The following is an 18,061-nucleotide window of genomic DNA, read 5'->3' on the forward strand; positions in this document are numbered from 1 at the left end:
CAGTCCATACCTCTACCTCTGATGAAGTAGAAAGGCTGTTTCCGAAAGACCCCCGGCTCAGGCACAAGATATCACACAAACACATAGTAAAGCACAGAAGCAGATGACAATAATATAAATAAGGCACCCATACGGACTATAAAACAGAGGAAAGCAGAGGAAAGCACACAGATTCGTAATAAGCATGGAACACTGAATACGGAATCATAACAGGAATAAAAAAATAAAAAACCCCCACCAAGTAATTCCCTACACTAGCGACCCAATCTGGCCCTACTCTTCTGCCGTAATTCGCCTCTTCCAGACCTTCCTATCTAGGGTCATGTCCTCGGTGAGCTGTAACTGTTCCATGTCCCGCCTAATCACCTCACCCCAGTACTTCTTCGGCCTACCCCTACCCCGCCTAAAACCATCCAACGCTAGCCTCTCACACCTACGGACCGGGGCATCCATGCCCCTCCTCTTCACGTGTCCGAACCATCTCAATCGTGCTTCCCGCATCTTACACTCCACTAAAGTCACAGCAACCTTCTCCCGGATAGTCTCATTCCGAACTCTATCCCCTCGAGTCAGTCCACACATCCAGCGCAACATCCGCATTTCCGCCACCTTCATTTTTTGGATGTGGGAGTTCTTAACTGGCCAACACTCCGCTCCATACAGCAAGGCCGGACGGACTACCACCCTATAGAATTTGCCTTTAAGCTTGGGCGGCACCTTCTTATCACACAGCACCCCCGACGCGAGTTTCCACTTCATCCAACCCGCCCCAATACGGTGCGAGACATCCTCGTCAATCTCACCGTTACTCTGGATCACGGACCCGAGATACTTGAACTTGTCCCTCTTACATACCTCCTGTGCTTCCAGCTTCACTACTACCTCATTCTCTCGCCTCACGTCATTAAACTTACATTCCACATACTCTGTCTTGCTTCTGCTCACCCTGAACCCTTTAGACTCAAGAGTTTGCCTCCACATCTCTAATTTGTCATTTATAGCCCCTCGAGTCTCATCAATCAGAACTACATCGTCCGCAAAGAGCATACACCACGGCACCTCCCCTTGAATACGCCGCGTCAACACATCCATTACTAATGCAAACAAAAAGGGACTAAGAGTAGATCCCTGATGCAATCCTGTCCGGACAGTGAAATGCTCTGAGTCTCCTCCCGCCGTCCTCACCTGGGTTTTCGCTCCCTCATACATATCCTTAATTACTCTGATATATGCCTGCGGTACTCCCCTCACCTCCAAGCATCTCCACAGCACCTCCCTGGGGACTTTGTCGTAAGCCTTTTCCAGGTCGATAAACACCATGTGCAGATCCTTCTTCCTTTCCCTATACTGCTCCACCAACCTCCGTACCAGGTGGATTGCCTCCGTCGTCGAGCGGCCGGGCATAAATCCGAACTGGTTTTCCGAGATGGACACTATCCGTCTCAGCCTCACCTCGACCACTCTCTCCCAGATCTTCATAGAGTGACTCAATAACTTAATCCCCCTATAGTTATTGCAACTCTGAATGTCCCCCTTATTCTTATAGAGAGGGATCATGGTACTCCACCTCCACGCCTCGGGCATCTTTGCCGTCCTGAAAATTTCATTAAACAATCCAGTCAACCACCTTACCCCAGCCTCTCCAACGAACTTCCAAAACTCCACCGGTATCTCATCCGGCCCCGTCGCCCTACCCCTACGCATCCTGCGGACTGCCTGTCTAACCTCTTCTACCTTAAAACGTCTACAATAGCTAAAATCCCGACACTCCTTTGAGTGCTCCAGTTCCCCTAACACAATAGCTCTGTCCCCCTCGTCATTCAAGAGCCTATGAAAGTACAACTGCCATCTCTTCTTTATGTGGCCGTCCTCCACCAACACTCTACCGTCTTCCCCCTTAATGCACCTCACCTGATCGAGGTCACGACCCTTCCTCTCCCTAGCCTTAGCGAGTCTAAACAACTTTTTCTCCCCTCCTTTCCCCTGTAACCCTGCATACAAGCTCTCAAAAGCGGCCGTCTTAGCTGCCGTGACCGCTGACTTCGCCTCCTTCCTCGCTAGCTTGTACTCTTTCCTGTTTACCCGCTTCTCTTCTTCGTCCTTACTTTCCACCAACTTAGCATATGCCTCTTTCTTGGTCTCCACTTTCTTCTCCACCTCTTCATTCCACCACCAATCCCCCCGATGGTGTCCGGCCCGGCCCCTAGAAACACCCAACACCTCCCTTGCATTCTCCCTGATGCACCTTGCCGCCCTGTCCCACATACTATCCACGTCCCCCCTACACTCCCACAGCCCCTTTCCCGCCACCCTCTCCCCTATCTCCCACGCATTCACTGGCGTCAAGCCGCCCCACTTGATTCTCGGTCTACACTCCTTACTCCTCCTCTTTCTATTCTTCTTTATACCCAAATCCATAATCAAAAGCCTATGTTGGGTCGAGAGATTCTCACTCGGGATGACTTTACAGTCCTTACACAACGCCCTATCCCCTTTCCTAAGCAACAAAAAGTCAAACTGGGTCCTGGCTATCGCGCTCCGAAAAGTGATCAGGTGCTCGTCCTTCTTCGGGAAGCCCGAGTTCACCACCACCAACCCAAAGGCCCTCGCAAACTCCAATAGGGTCGCCCCCTCTTCATTTCTCTCTCCAAAACCAAAACCCCCATGCACATCCCCAAAGCCTCCCGGTAGCGCCCCGATGTGCCCGTTGAAATCCCCTGCTACAACAATCTTCTCCGAACTGGGCACGCCTCTCACCACCTCCTCCAAAGCCTCCCAGAACCGCATCTTCTCCTCCCCCTCCGCTCCCACTTGCGGCGCATAAGCACTACACACGTTCAGGGTAAACCCCCGAATGACCAACTTAATAGTCATCAATCTATCGTTGATCCTCTTCACCTCCACTACCTGACCTCTAAGCTCTTCATCTACTAAGATGCCAACTCCATTCCTACGCCTCTCCCTCCCAGAGTACCACAGCTTGTAACCATCCACATCCCTAGCCTTAGACCCTACCCACTTGGTCTCTTGGACACACGCAAGGTTGATCCTCCTCTTCCTAAGAATCTTCACAAGCTCTACGGACTTACCCTGAAGGGTCCCTATATTCCAAGACCCAACCCTCAGCCTACCGTCGCTATCCCCACGCCCTCCACTACCCCCCCCTCGGCCCAATCTTGGCCTCCTACCCACTCCCGCCCTCTCCCCATCCCCCACCCCCACCACAGCCCCACGCCCCAACCCCCTCGGACATGACCCTATCCACCCATTACCACCCACAGCCACAACTACCCGAAAGTATAGAAAAATATAAAGATATACCCGGTGACAGTATCCAAGCAGCAGCAAGTAAATACAAAGCTCACACACATTCAAAGTAATATTCCCGAAACAAAACTAAGAAACGACCACAACAACAGCAACAACAGACAACAGACAAGGTACAGGGGCTACTACGAGCAAAATACTACGGATGGAATATGCAAATTATATGATGTTTTGATGATTGACAAATAGTTTACAAGTTACAATATATATGTACAAAAACCAAGTCCTTAAGACATCTCCGAAAAAAGATGAAGAAGTTAGCAACGCCATAGGGAAACTCATCAGAGAACTTGTTCCTCTAGCAGAATTAGAGATTGTCATAAAGAAATTGAGGAAAATTCAAACAAAGTCAAAATAGGATTGGATTCCTAGAGAGGCATGAACCAATTCTTGTTTGGACTAGGGAACTATAAGACAACGAATAGCCCTATGCAAACATAACTCCTTGTAGTCTTACAACATATAAAGAGAGATTTGTCTAAGTAAGGGAGTGATCATAAAGAGTCTTTAAGAAGAAGCAACTGCAACAACCAATGAACTTGGTCCCTATCAAAATATATCTATATAGTTCATATGTTGTATTAACCAATTTCTTTATGTGGTTCCATAATAAGATCTTGATTACTTTCTTTGTTGATAATAGTAGACGTTTGTATTTTAAGGGACTTCATTGGCTGGGAAGATTATTTGAAGAAGAGAATAAAAGAGGAAAGAGGCAAAGAGTATTGAGACCAGTTCCTTAGGTATTCAAAGGTGGTTGTAACATTTAATTTCTCAAGTTTATCTAAGAGTTTATTTAAATACTATTGATTTAGGTCATGGTTTCTTCTTCCCTTGACTAAGTTGTTTTTATGTACTAAAATGCTTTTGTTGATTTATTAAGTATGCAATTTACCTTCTCACATAGTTGCTGAAAGAACTAAATTAACAAAAGAGCTAGTTATTTCTGTAAAGACTAGCACCTTGAAAGATTAAACATATATCTCTTGGAGTTCAAGAAGACAAATAAACCACATGACCACCATGCTTCATTGATTAGCATCACGTGGTGGAAAACCAAAGTTTAGGACTATTGTATTGAGGAAGGAGGCACTCGGTTTATAAAATATAAAATAAAATTCCACAAAGAAAGGATACAACATTCAAAGCTAAAGTGATCCCAAAAGAAGAAAAAGATGAAATTGAGGAAAGATTAGGTAAATTAAGTAGGTTATCCATGCTTACTCTAAAGCAACAGTAGAGTATATGGATCACATAATGATAGAAATCCTTAAGAATCTCCCTACCTATAAAGATCCCCAGAAAGAAGCAAAAGGGGGGAAATTCGAAGTAGACAACATCATACCTAAATGAACAGATCCTTACTCTAGAAGTTGAAACTTAACTCAAAGGAATGAAAAGCACATAAGAATATCAACATCTAAGATTGATTAAAGTTTCCTCAAAAAAATTTCAAGACCTTTTGAAGAAAGAATCAAATATCAAATCTTTTATTGTTTATGCTGAGCTTATGAAAAATAACACTTTAAAGTAACTATAAGAAAAAAATTTCTCAAAATAATTAAAAAGGATAAATACCTTAAATCCCCCTAAAAATATCCTATACAAGTTCTATATTGCTAAATGGTAAGTCTACAATCAATTACGATAAAAAGGGATAAAACTTCCAATAAATTCTATGAATTTCCCGCCCTTTATGAAAATTCTAGTGTTATAGGACAAAGTTCGCATTCTAACTATTTCAAGAATCATCCAATGATTATAATTCCCTTTAATAGGCTACATGAACTCTAATTTTCCTTTAGTAGCTTTAATTAAGAAGGGACTTACCTAAAAAAAAACTCCTAAAAAGTCATCTTTCAATTATCTTAAATATAACTATTTAGATCTATGGATTAAAGAGAATTTACATGTTAATCCTTGTTAGATTAAAATAATAACCACAATAATTTAATAGATACTCTCCTTAGATGATTATAGAAAACCTAGGTGTTTTCTCTCTCAAATAATTATCCAAAATAATGGTGGATAAAATCCTCAAGCTAAAGTAGTATTTATAGAGAACCCAATGAATTTACCTAGGATGCAGTTATTAATCTGCTACAGCCTCTATCATATAAAACAAACAGTGTGCCACATTCTCCATCACACCAAAATTTACTTTTGTAGAGCGTACTCTACATGGGACATAACATCAAAAACATATAAAATTCTATATATTTCTTTAGTAAAATATATGTATTATTGTGTGTTAAGATTGAATCAATTAATAATTTTAAAAACCCATAATTAGATAAGAATACCTAGGAAATCTCAAGGTGAGGTGGTATAAGGCTAAAAACTAGCATTATTGATATTCATATTGATTGTGACCTTTGTTGTTGTGGGTTATGGTGATGTATTTTGTTAGAGGGTGACCTAGTTATATAGACCCCCATAGGATTAATTAGGACTAAAAATAGAGTCATAGCATGTGGTTTACTGAATGTTGCTTTGGGAAGATTTTTGATATCCTAAGCTCATGATTTGTATTGTGAAATGGGGGTAGAATGGGATTCTTCCCGAGTTACTACTTTAGAGTCATTGTATTAGTTAGAATTAGTTCCAATTATAGTGTGATCACTACAACATTTAGAGCTTCACAATAGGGGGTCAAGGGAATTCAACAATGGCCATATTAGCAAGCCCTAAAATTCCACAGTGCATCTTTTAGTAAGAAATGGGTTACCACAATTGAAGTAGCAAGGTGGATTTCCTATTTAAGTGTCACATTTCAGATTTTATTTTAGAAACTCACAAAATTTGTTCCAGAGCTCTAGAGAGGCAATTTTTCAATACTAGGGTGATTTTTTCATTGAAGTAAGTAATTTAATTCATCTTGTCACCTAGTAATTTATTCTTATTGTAGAATTGTTAGAAAGATAGTTAACGGGGGAATTATTGGTTAAGTTCATGAAAAGTTGGGGAATGTATATCAGTAGATTGAAGATCATCTATAATTGATTATATTTTGTTACTTAGCACTTTCTAGCATGATATTATTATTCTTCAATATGAATTATTGTAATTGAAACCTTGAGTTCCATAAAATTTAGACCTTTATCCTAAAAACTAGCTAAAAGGAGATGATTAGAGTAGAAACAACATGATATTAGGTAGCATAAATTTCATGGAACTAGTAAATGGTAAATTAACCATTAGTTAATGCTATTGACTGCGAAAATGGAATAGTTAGAGAGTTTGATTACCTAGAGAGGTTACTTGAAGAGTAAATAGTTGATTGCTCTTGTATTTTCTCATTTTAGAATGTGAATGATCTAAGGCATTTGGGAAAGGAAATTTCTTGAAAATTAGCTTGAATATTGGATTCTTTGGTTGAGGTAAATTATGGTTTAAATTGAGTTAGACTAAATTTAGTTTTTGAATACTTTGAAATTGAATGATATGTTGATTGATCATCAGACATACCTGTGGTTGACTAATTTGTTGGTTTGACAATGCTTGAATGAATAAGTTATTGATTATTTGTCTTTATTAAATTTGAGATATGATTATGACTATACTTATAAATAGGATGCATTTGTAATATTATCCTGAGAGATAGTAAAAGTTAGAAAATAAGTTGATATTGTTATCATGGATAAGGACAAAAAATAAGGGTAGAGTTTGTGGGATTAACCCCAAAGAGGTTATTTAAAGAGTAAGTGATTGATTGCTCTAGTATTTGCTTATTTTAGACCTTGAATGATCCAAGGTATTGAGAAAAGGAAAAGCTCTAACAAATTAGCTTGGATTTTGGGTTCTTTGACTGAGGAAGATTATGGTTTAAATATAGTTAAACTTAATTTAGTTTCGGGTTGTAAGAGCCCTTTTCATTGTTATGATATATTCTAGTTTACATGAATTTAGGTTCATATTATCTCCAAATAAAGAGAGATAAATTCCAACTTAGGCTAGTCTTCGAAGAAATCCAAGTGTAGCATGGTCTAGATTGATAGAGGAATAGATAGGTTAGTTTGGAATGTCAAAATTTGTATGTAAAATGTGTAAATTTCTAGAATGGTTGGACTTTTTGCCTTCGCCTAGGTCACTATAGCAGAAGGCTGTCCACTACTACTATTTATTATAGTGGGTGTAAGAGTTGGTAAATTCTACCATAGTGAGTGGATCCTACTATAGCAATGCTACTGTAGCGTAAATCATCTCACTAAGCAGGACAAACACTATTTAATGTAGAAAATAGACCAAAAATGTTATTTTTATTCCGTATTCATCCAAGGAATGGGGGAGGCAATTTTAGAAAATTTCAACCTATTTTTAAATAGAATTCTTTATTGAGGTAAGTAATTCCACCTTTTTTTTTATTTATTCAAAGTATAATTCGTAGAACCACTATGTTTTGGGTATGGGGGAGGATTTGACTTGACCTAAGTAGAATTTTTGTGAAGATAGGGGAAAATTTAGGTTTTCGTTAAATATAGATGAATTATAATTGCATACTTAGAATTCATCCTCATAATTATGGATTTGGTAGAATTATGGTGGAATTAATTGAAAACCCTAGAATAGGGGAATGAATATTGTTTTGGCCTTGGGGTTTTTGGATTAGGTTATAATGCTTGATATTTTTAGGTCATCGGTTGGATATTTGTTCTATTGATGTTTTTAGACCACAATCAAGGTTAAATTCCAAGAAAGGGCAAAGCTCAAGTTCATTAAAGCAAGTGCATGATCTGATTGATGTAGATGATAGTTGAATTATAATTAAACCTCAACTTAGTTTATGTGTTCATGTTAACCAACTCCTTGTTTACATATTTCAATGAATGTTATGAAGACTTGACAGATGATATTACAAGTGTTTGATCACTTATAATGAGTTTGTATAAAATGGTTTGTTGAAGTGAAAGAATGGTTCTTATATTTCACCCCATGATTATACTTGTTATGAGATGAGAAAGTAAAGGTCATCATCACGTTATTAGTGGAACTCAAGGAGTATAAGGGTGGGGATGTTGGAACAAGAGTGTAACAACATTGGTTTAGGTAAAGTGTGGCACAGACTACATGTCTGGAATATTTGGTATATAGATTAAGCTTGTCCCCTGCAAGTCATGGCTAGTAGAAAAACATAAGATCCTTAGCATTTATGTATATGGTATTTGTCAGTTTAATGGTTACTTGAGTGGGTTGGTTTATTTTTCTATTGATATATTTGATTCCTTGAGTCAACAAGTTGATTCATTGTGATTAATTGGTTCCATGAGTAGTCTAGATATTAATCTATTTGATTTTTGTAAATACTTGTTGAAGTTGATTGAAAATATAAATTGTGTCTAGGTTGAGTTTATTGTAGTAAGTCATGTTATTGACTTGGTGAATTGCGTGGTATTGTCTTATACTTTTCTGAATTGTTGGTATTGTTGAGAAAGACCAAGTGGATGTATAATTGCTAAGTGTTATATGGTTGTACTTGTTTACAAAGTGTTAGCTATGTGTTCATATTTATTATTTTTAGTAGGACGATGAACCTAAGAGTACATAGTAGTTTTATACTAATAGTACTTGTACTCTTCTTTTTGTTAAGTGTAGAGCATATTCTAGTAACATCGTCTAGGCCTCAACTTTAGCAAGCGATCTTTTGAACTCAAGGGTGAGCTATATCTATCGAGTAGCCATGAGTCATCTTGTAGCTCTTGTCTACTTCTTTCGGACATAAACATTTCTACTATATTTGTTTTCGGGGTTGTATCCATAGTTTGACATTGTTAGATGTTTTGGTATAATGACTTTCAATTCTTGGGGGTGTTTTATACATTTAGCATATTTCCACATTTGTGGATTTACTATATATTTGAGATATTTGGTTGATTAATAGAGTTGTTTCTTTCCTTTTTATATCAATTAAGTAATTGTATTGTATATTTAGTGTTAAATGGTTTACCCATCTGAGGGATAGTATGGGGGCTAATCACGATGGGTTTGGGTGTGACACTTGCATACTTCTAAATTGAATGACATTGTGATTGGTATTCAGACATACCTGTGGTTGACGAGTTTGTTAGTCTGCTTGAATGAATATGTTATTGAGTGTTGAACTTGTTTAAATTTGAGATATGATTGTGAAGTGTACTTGTAAATTGGGTTAATATTATCTTGAGAGATAGTAAAAATGATAAAATAAGTTGATATTATTATTATAGGTTAAGTACAATGTCAGTAGTATTATTTGATAGATTAGGTACTATGCCAGTATGATATTATTAAGGATAGAGTACCACATTGTAATGATACATTGACCCTAGTGAGTCCCCTTCAGGTCATGACTAGTTGGTTATAAATTAGACCCTTTACTATGTGTACAAATTAGTGTATTAAGTAGTAAGTTAGTGTGATACATCATGATAATAATGCAAGGAACAAAAACATTACTGTAAATTGATGTGCATGTAAATCCATGACTGTGATGTGATTGTTGAGATTGCCGAGTTCATGATTACTATTGATAACTATCGGTTCTTTTGTGTATTTTTTTATTGATACTGCTTTGCAGATTTGGTATGAATATTTGATTGAGAAAACTAATTTTTATGCATCGATGTCTTGTCCATTTGTTTATTTGATTTGTGTTTTATACTTGTTACAAAATTGAGTTGCCAATGATGCCTACCAATACATAGTGGTTAATATTAATACTACCATGTACTCTTTTTTGGTTAAGTGCAAACTATGTTCTAGAGACTCAGATACGGCGTCAGTTGTAGTAAATCCAGCTGATGGATATGAGAGTGAGATACTTAGGTTTGTAACACCCCAAAATTTGGGTCCTGGGACGTGACACGGTGCTTAGGGACACAAGTGACCCCAAGCTAAACCTCCTACTAGCAAAACTCATAAACAACTGGATACGACTAAAGTAAGAAAAATACAACACTTCTCAAACTGTATAACTGACTCATGCCCTCGAATTAAAAAGACTCATCACCTGCTGACTGGAAGCTGCGAATTGACTGAATGCGATATCTGTGCTATAACTTGTACCTACATTATAAGGCACTATAGCATATAGAAATATATAGGGGTCAGTACTTTAAGGAATGTACTGAGTATGTGGGGGTGCAATGCAACATTATAAATAATATCACAAATGATTATGAAAATCATGCATGCTCACGATAACAACTTTCTTCGCTTGAATTAACTGAAATATATTCCTTGTAAATCATCAATAGTAATACAAGCATTATAAATCTCATGAATCATTATACTTAAACTCTTTAATTCATGACTTAGAGTGACTCGGTAACTTATGAAACTTGAAATCTTATGGACTTGGGAGTTTCTTATAACCGACATAACTACACCATGTGAGCCACATGGAGTCCAACGTTTTACCCTCCTAAGGAGAGAACCCCACATTGGCGGTGGTAACGTACTCTTGCCAAGGAGTACGACCTCAATTTCTCAATCACAATCCCATACTCGGCCTCTGGCCCACAATCATCAATATCAATCCTACAGTGGCACATAATTTTGGGGAAATACCACATTTTCCACTCGGTGCTAAATACTCCTCCCAGACTCAGCTCAGAACACATTAGGAAATCCACCATAATCAATATCAATTCGTGGGTCCATTATAAAGACCAAAATATAAATATATATCTCATCGGTAAATCATATACAACTGTGGATTCCTAACTCGACTCAAAATTAAACAATCTTTCTCAACGTCAAGATGTATCAATTCATTTAGTCATGGCAACATGAATAACTTTGAGGAAATATCAAGACTCATTATAATAACACAATCTTATGAATCAATATACTCAATAATCCAATTTGTCATAAGGAAGCTTAAGGCTTGACACATATCTTGAAAGCACTTGAAATACCAACACATGGTAGAACATGAAATTCACAATATTAAATATCAAGTCATAATTTGGAAGTTGTAAAATAATCATGTATCAAAAACTTCAAGGAAACATCATAGAACTCATTCGTGACTCTCAAACTCAAATATCAATATATACATATACATATATATATATATATATATTCAATAATAAAAATTCTAATAGAAAAGCTTAAATCATGACTCTTATCTCAAATCATTCAGAATCATCAACTCATAATAATAATATTCAACTCATGGCATAAGTTCTCAATTTAAGAAATAAAATGATGAAATAGTCATGTGTATTGATCTTGAATAGCTCAAATATCATAAATCATTAATAAAGTAATTTGAGTATAAACCCACTTTGCAAAATCATGGATTTTAATAGTAGAAATTAAATCTTTGTGCCCAAGAACGAAAGAAGTGTTCTTGTTCAAACCCCACATACCTTGATTATGGATTTGAATGAAGAAACTTGTTATAGACTCCTTTTCGACTTCTTGAGTTAGGGTTCTTGATGCTTTTGACTTGGGTACCTTAAATCTTGAACCAATTTATAAAATCTATGGTTGGATTCTTGATGTTCTTGGGAAATTTGGATTGGATTTTCGAGAGAGAAACTCTAGTATTCTTGATGAAATGGAAGAAGAATAAAGTTTTCTTCTTTACTTGGAAATATATAAAGCATAAAAATGGGTAGAAAAAACCAAAATACCCTTTTAAAAATGCCCCTTAATTGCTGAAAAAAAGTAGCTGACGACATCCGTGATAGGACGTCAGACCCGTGATAAGCCATCAAGAAATGTCATCACAAAAGGGTCAAATTTTTGATTTTCTGCCTAAGGATGATGACATCATCAGAAAAGTCATTAGAAAGTGATGACATCTTAAAAAAGTGATGATGTCATTAGAAATGGCATCAGAAACGTGACAGCCCGTCAGAACCATCGTCACCGTTTTCCAACTTCACCATGTTGGAGTAAAATGGGCATAATTCTTTGCTGCAATATCGGATTTTGGATAAATTGGTATCGTTGGAAATATAATTCAATTATATATCTGTTTATAGGTCATGACATCAAAAATTCCAAGTATAATAAGAGATATGCTTGTTTGAAGTTGACTATACCAATATCTTTCCCAAGAACTCAATCGGTAAGGAATGTTTTCATTCGCCCAATTGTTAGGACATCTTTAAGGCCTTAATACACACCATACTTGATTAAAAATCAACCAAATCACTATAATTTATTTCTAAAGATCTTGATTCATGATTACACTATTGGTTAGAGTCTCGGGGAATTACAAAATAGCTCTAACTTTCTCACCGGGTGTCCGATTCGGGTGAATCTTATGTCGATGGAAAGCTTATCAAATTATCCACATGATTGAGAGTAGAATTTAGGAAAATAAAACATGAAATAAATAACAATAAATTTGGAAGTCATCCATATTCACTCAAAATATGGATTTAGGCTTAAGAAACGATCGGGGTGTTACAAAGTTTGAGGCTGCCATGGGTATTTGTTGTTAATATTGTCTTTCTTTAAGACATAGAGTTATTTAATTTTTGTTGTTTTGATGAGATATTCTTAGAATTTCCTTGGTAGTGTCCTACATACGATGAGTTTTAAGTCTTGGGAAATGTAACAGATAGGATTTCTGTATTTCTTATTATTTAAGTAAAGATTCAATATTATTTTGTTATTGTTTGTTATTGTTAATTACTGAATGAGTTGAAGTCTTCAATTAGATGGCTATTCCACTAGAGAATTAGTGTGCATTCCACTAAAGGCTATGTGGGTCGTGATAGGCTAAGACATTGCCTTTCTTGGGTAGTTGAGTAACTCTTTAAAGTGTGATAGTTAGGGGAGTGCCCTAGGAATATCCTTGACATATAGGGCTATGGGCTAGGTGGTGCCCTGGTCTCTCTCTCTACCTAGGAAATTCATTTGGAATGAGCTAGGAACTAATTTCTAACTGATCTTTGGGTCAACTAACATATTTTAAAGCTCCAACATAAGTATGTGATGCTCATAAATGTGGTTTAAGAGGTGAGGTGTTCCAATATCCCTACCTTGGAATCATCCATCCTCAAATGAGGGTGAAGGATATAAGAATACTTATGAACCACAATATAGTCTCTTTGTTATTTATGATCACGAACCTTAATCACGTAAGGATTTTCATAGAGGGTCACAAATAAAACATTATCCATAAATTAAAGGATGCAGGAGATTATGAACTGAACATCAGTACATAAGACATGAATTCATAGGATTGAGGTCATAAAGTAGGATCATTACCTTAAATATTTTTACTATGAGGAGTGAATAGGTGGGGACATCTCATTTCATATCTTCTTTGGCTTCCTATGTAGTATCTTCAACATTCTAATTTCTCCATAAAACTTTTGTTGAAGCTACTTTTTTGTTGCTCAAATTATGAATCCAAAGATCTAGAATTTCAATGGGAACTTCATCATATGTTAGATCATCTTTCACACTAACACTCTACGTTAGGGAAATAAGCGAGGGGAATTTGACATGCTTCTTTAGCATGGAAATATGAAAATCGAATGAACATAGGTAAATTATATCGACAAATCCAACTCATAGGCTACTTGCCCAATTCAATCTAATATTTGAGATAGGCCAATGGAGCAGGGACTAAGCTTCAATTTCTTCCCAACTACATTGCTCCCTTCATAAACCAAACTTTTTAAAGAGCCAATCTCCAATACAAAATTTTTATCTCTTCATCTCATAATTTTGACTTTTGGAAGCATTGTGCTATTATTTTGCTATTCTTGAATAAGCTTAACTTTATCTTATCATGGCCCAAACCCAAGGCAACATGGCTAGCACTTGTTCCCTTCCTTGACTAAGGAACCAACTAAAACCAATCCAAACAATACCTATCATCCATTAAGGCCAAGCCAAACAAATATAACACTATGAAAATAGACATGAAGATAACAAAATGTAATAAAAGGACGTCCAAGACACTATCTACACCCACAACAACAGACATCCAACAAGGCCACAACAAACTATATGACCCAAACAAGACATCTATAAAAACATAAGATAAATAACCGCTACCTACTAGTTGGAATAAGGCCGTGACATACCCATCATCTACATAAAGGAAAAGAGGACCCAACCTCAACAACACCAAAATTAATGGAGCATACCAACCTTCAGCTAAACTCCACGACACAATAAAGACACTGTCTACCCGATAATCTATAGGCATGAATATATCACTACCCAAAAAGTAATCTCATAATAAAGAGATGCTAAAATATTTGATAATTATCTACAACAATTAACATCAAGAGTAAGATCATAATTGAATTTTCATAAGATGACACCACATTTACTAATATTTGTTTTCCATCTCCATAATCTCTATGTGGAGTAGAGGTATCCATTCTAAAAATATATTATCCCATTATATAAATACTCAATATTGCATAGGTTCATGGTAATATATATATATGTGTGTGTGTGTATATATATATATTGTAATGACTCTCCATGTAATTTTCTACATTTTCACAAATTTTTGTTGTTAAGATCTTTTCTATAGCTTTGGCAAGTCATTTGTGAATTGCTGGAGCTAACAGTTCAGTTACCAGTTAGTTTGTTTGATTTTTAGAGCCAATTTCCTATTTTGATGTCTTGGTTGGTAAGAATTGACTTTTGGGAGAAAACTTTATGTTAACAACCTTGTATTTTAATTATTATAGTTCTATCAGCTTTGAAATATTGATTTTAGTCTAGGGGGACCTTTAGTTCAGGCCTCGAGGCTTCTAGACTTATTTTGGCCTATTAATCAAAATTTGATAAAAATGGCCCATGGATGGGGGCACCATATTTCATCAAAACAAACTTGGATGGAAATTTCAATTGCACAATTAAATACAAAATATCAAATTTGATATGGTAGCATAGTCTGCTTGTATTCTCAGAATTCAAAATGAATCCTGAGGGTCAGTGAAAATTAGAATTTTTTTTAAGTTTAAGCTAGTGCATCTGCTTAAGATGACCTTTGGTCGCTTAAGCAAAGGCTGATTTAGTGGCCAAGTAGTCTCTAAAGTGGCCAGGGCTAGCCCAGCCAGACCTCTTTAGCAATATCCTATTCACTTAAGTGGTAAGCAATGTCCTAGCTGCTTAATGAAGGCAAGCCCAATGCAGGGATTGCCTAATCGATCTATGTAACTCTTTAGTGGTGACTGCTTAAGAGGTTAAGTGACTGCTTAAGTGGTACCTAGAGGGCATTAAATTCCTCCTTTGCCCAATTTTCTCCTATTTTCACAAGTCTTAAGAGCCAAAATCCCTAGAGAGTATAGAAAATTAGGAAACTAATTATTGGGAGATTGTGAGGTAATTATAATCTTGAAAAAATCATTTCTTCATTGAAGTCTTTGTAAGTTCTATTTAACTACTGGTTTAATTCTTCAACTGAGTCCCAGAGCCCTAAATCCCTGTTGGGTTGATTTTAGCATTGTTTGAGCTCAAAACTTACATATTCTTGAGGGTAAATGTTCTGTGAGTATAGGTGCACATGTTGAAGGTTTCAAAAGTGTGATTTTGCAAGTAGACCCCATATGGGATTTAGACTTAATTTTGGACCCAAAGCATAAAAATACAATATAGGTACTGTTGTTCTTATATTAATGTATAGATTATCATTTTGATAGTGTGGCAACGTGATGAAGCTTCTCAAAAGGGGAAATCATTGATTTAGCTGACTTTAGTAGGCTTTGTTTGATGTTTAGATAGTCTAGGCTTATTTTTCTCTTAGAATGTGCTTAATTGTAGTATCGATAATAATATGTTAGTTTTTGATTGGGAATTAGGACTTGGAGCTATATTTAGTGTGAATTTGATTATTTAGCCAATTAAGAGGCCATAAATAAACATATAGAACTTAACTACTCATTCTTTATGTAGAATTGTTATCTCAGGATGTGGCACTTATTTAGCATCTGGTAGTGAGGTTTGACACTCAAGTTTAGTTTGGGTAAAAATTGCCTTATAGTGAATATTTGGGGTTAGAAGCGGGCCTCACTAGCACACCTTAGGTCCAAATTACTATTTTCTCCTAATAGACTCAATAATTATATTATGTTATTTTATTTACATTCATGCACCCGAGGAGGATTTGGTATGATAGTTTATTCTAGCAGTGCATATGGGAGATAATAGTTCTGGTTTAAGCTTGATGATTTATGATGTTAAGACTAGTTTAATTTTAGCTTTATTAATGATATTACTTATGGTTTAAGTCTGACATTCATGACATTAGTTTTGGTTTGATTTCTATAATTCATAATATTAAGACTAATTTGATTCTAGTACTACTAATAATATTACTTTCACTTTAACTCTGGTTTTCATGACATTAGTTCTTGATCAAGCCAGGCATTGAGAGCTTATTTATAACAGTTATAGAACCAGTTTGAGCCTGGTGTTTACGGTATAGAAGGATCCACAGTTAAAATTTAGAGATATGGATAATTGGTACCTTTACTCTTATTACGTCACCTTGCTTTCACCATCTAAGATTATAAGGGCCAACATTGGGTTATTTATATTTTGTATCTTTTGGGATTATGGAGGCCTGATTCTGTAAAGATAGCTATGTTTTCTTTAATATTGTTATTTTGGTTGTTTACTTTTAGTAATTGGAGCATGATTCCTGGTTTGCCTTTACTTTGATGTAGTTTATTTATCTCACATTTTATTGTATTTATATTATGATTTGGCTTAGTTGATAGATGATACCTACTAAGTACCCATGGCTTATACACTTTTGTACCTTTTTAGTGTAGATCTGAGTACTAGTTACCGCCATTGATATTGTTATTGTGCAAGTCAGAGTTCGGGGACAAGGTGAGCTCTTACAGTTGTAGTTGACCTTTTCTCAATATTTTGTTTTTAGGTAGTCTTTTTATTTTTAAGACTGTTGTGCCTTTGACTTGATAGCAATTGCATTCTTTTGATTAGTTTCTCTTGTATAAACTTTACTAGGTCTTGGAATGATATTAATCTTTGCTTATTTATCTTTATTTATGCTTTATTATTATGTTATGGCCTGAATTTGTTTACTTGCATATTTCAGCATTTATGCTACTTTCCACCATCTAGCCAATTACTCGTAGTTTTGGGATATGATTTGGCTTACCTACTAGTGAGGTAAAGTAGGTGTCGTCATGACTCATGAAGTTGGGTCGTAAAAAATTAGTATCAGAGCATTAGGTTCACCAGTATTATTAGTGCAAGATTAAGTGTCTAGTAAAGTCCCGTAGATTTGAAAGATGACGTTTGTTTCTTATTTTTGGGAGGCTATAGGACATTCTTAGGAGATCTTCACTTCCTTAACTGATTTCATGCAAAGAGTTTGTGTTTGTTTCTATGATTCATTTGATTTCAATCTTTCATCAATGGCTAGGATGAGTTCTACTACTACATTAGGTGAAGACCTCGAGTCCACAACTAGAGATTCTACTGGAGTACGTGGATGAACTAGAGGTTATGGATAGATGGTAGAAACATCCCCTGCTAGAGATCAAGATATGGAGAATTCACTATACCCTCTTTCTACCCCTGTATTAGAGATTCCTCCACCCCATCTAGTGGTTGGACAAGGGACAACCTAGGCTCCATTGGGTTTTCTTTCCTTGTTGTTGTTCAGATAGTCTCTAGTTTTGCTTTTGGGTTTGGTTGGTGGTGTACCATCTTATAGTGCCTAATTTGTGGATTAGATTAGTACCAATGCTGAGGTGCAGCCTGTAACTATGGCTCCCAATGTTGAGATTTC

This window comes from Capsicum annuum, chromosome 9, assembly GCF_002878395.1.
Source record: "Capsicum annuum cultivar UCD-10X-F1 chromosome 9, UCD10Xv1.1, whole genome shotgun sequence".
Lineage (NCBI taxonomy): Eukaryota > Viridiplantae > Streptophyta > Magnoliopsida > Solanales > Solanaceae > Capsicum > Capsicum annuum.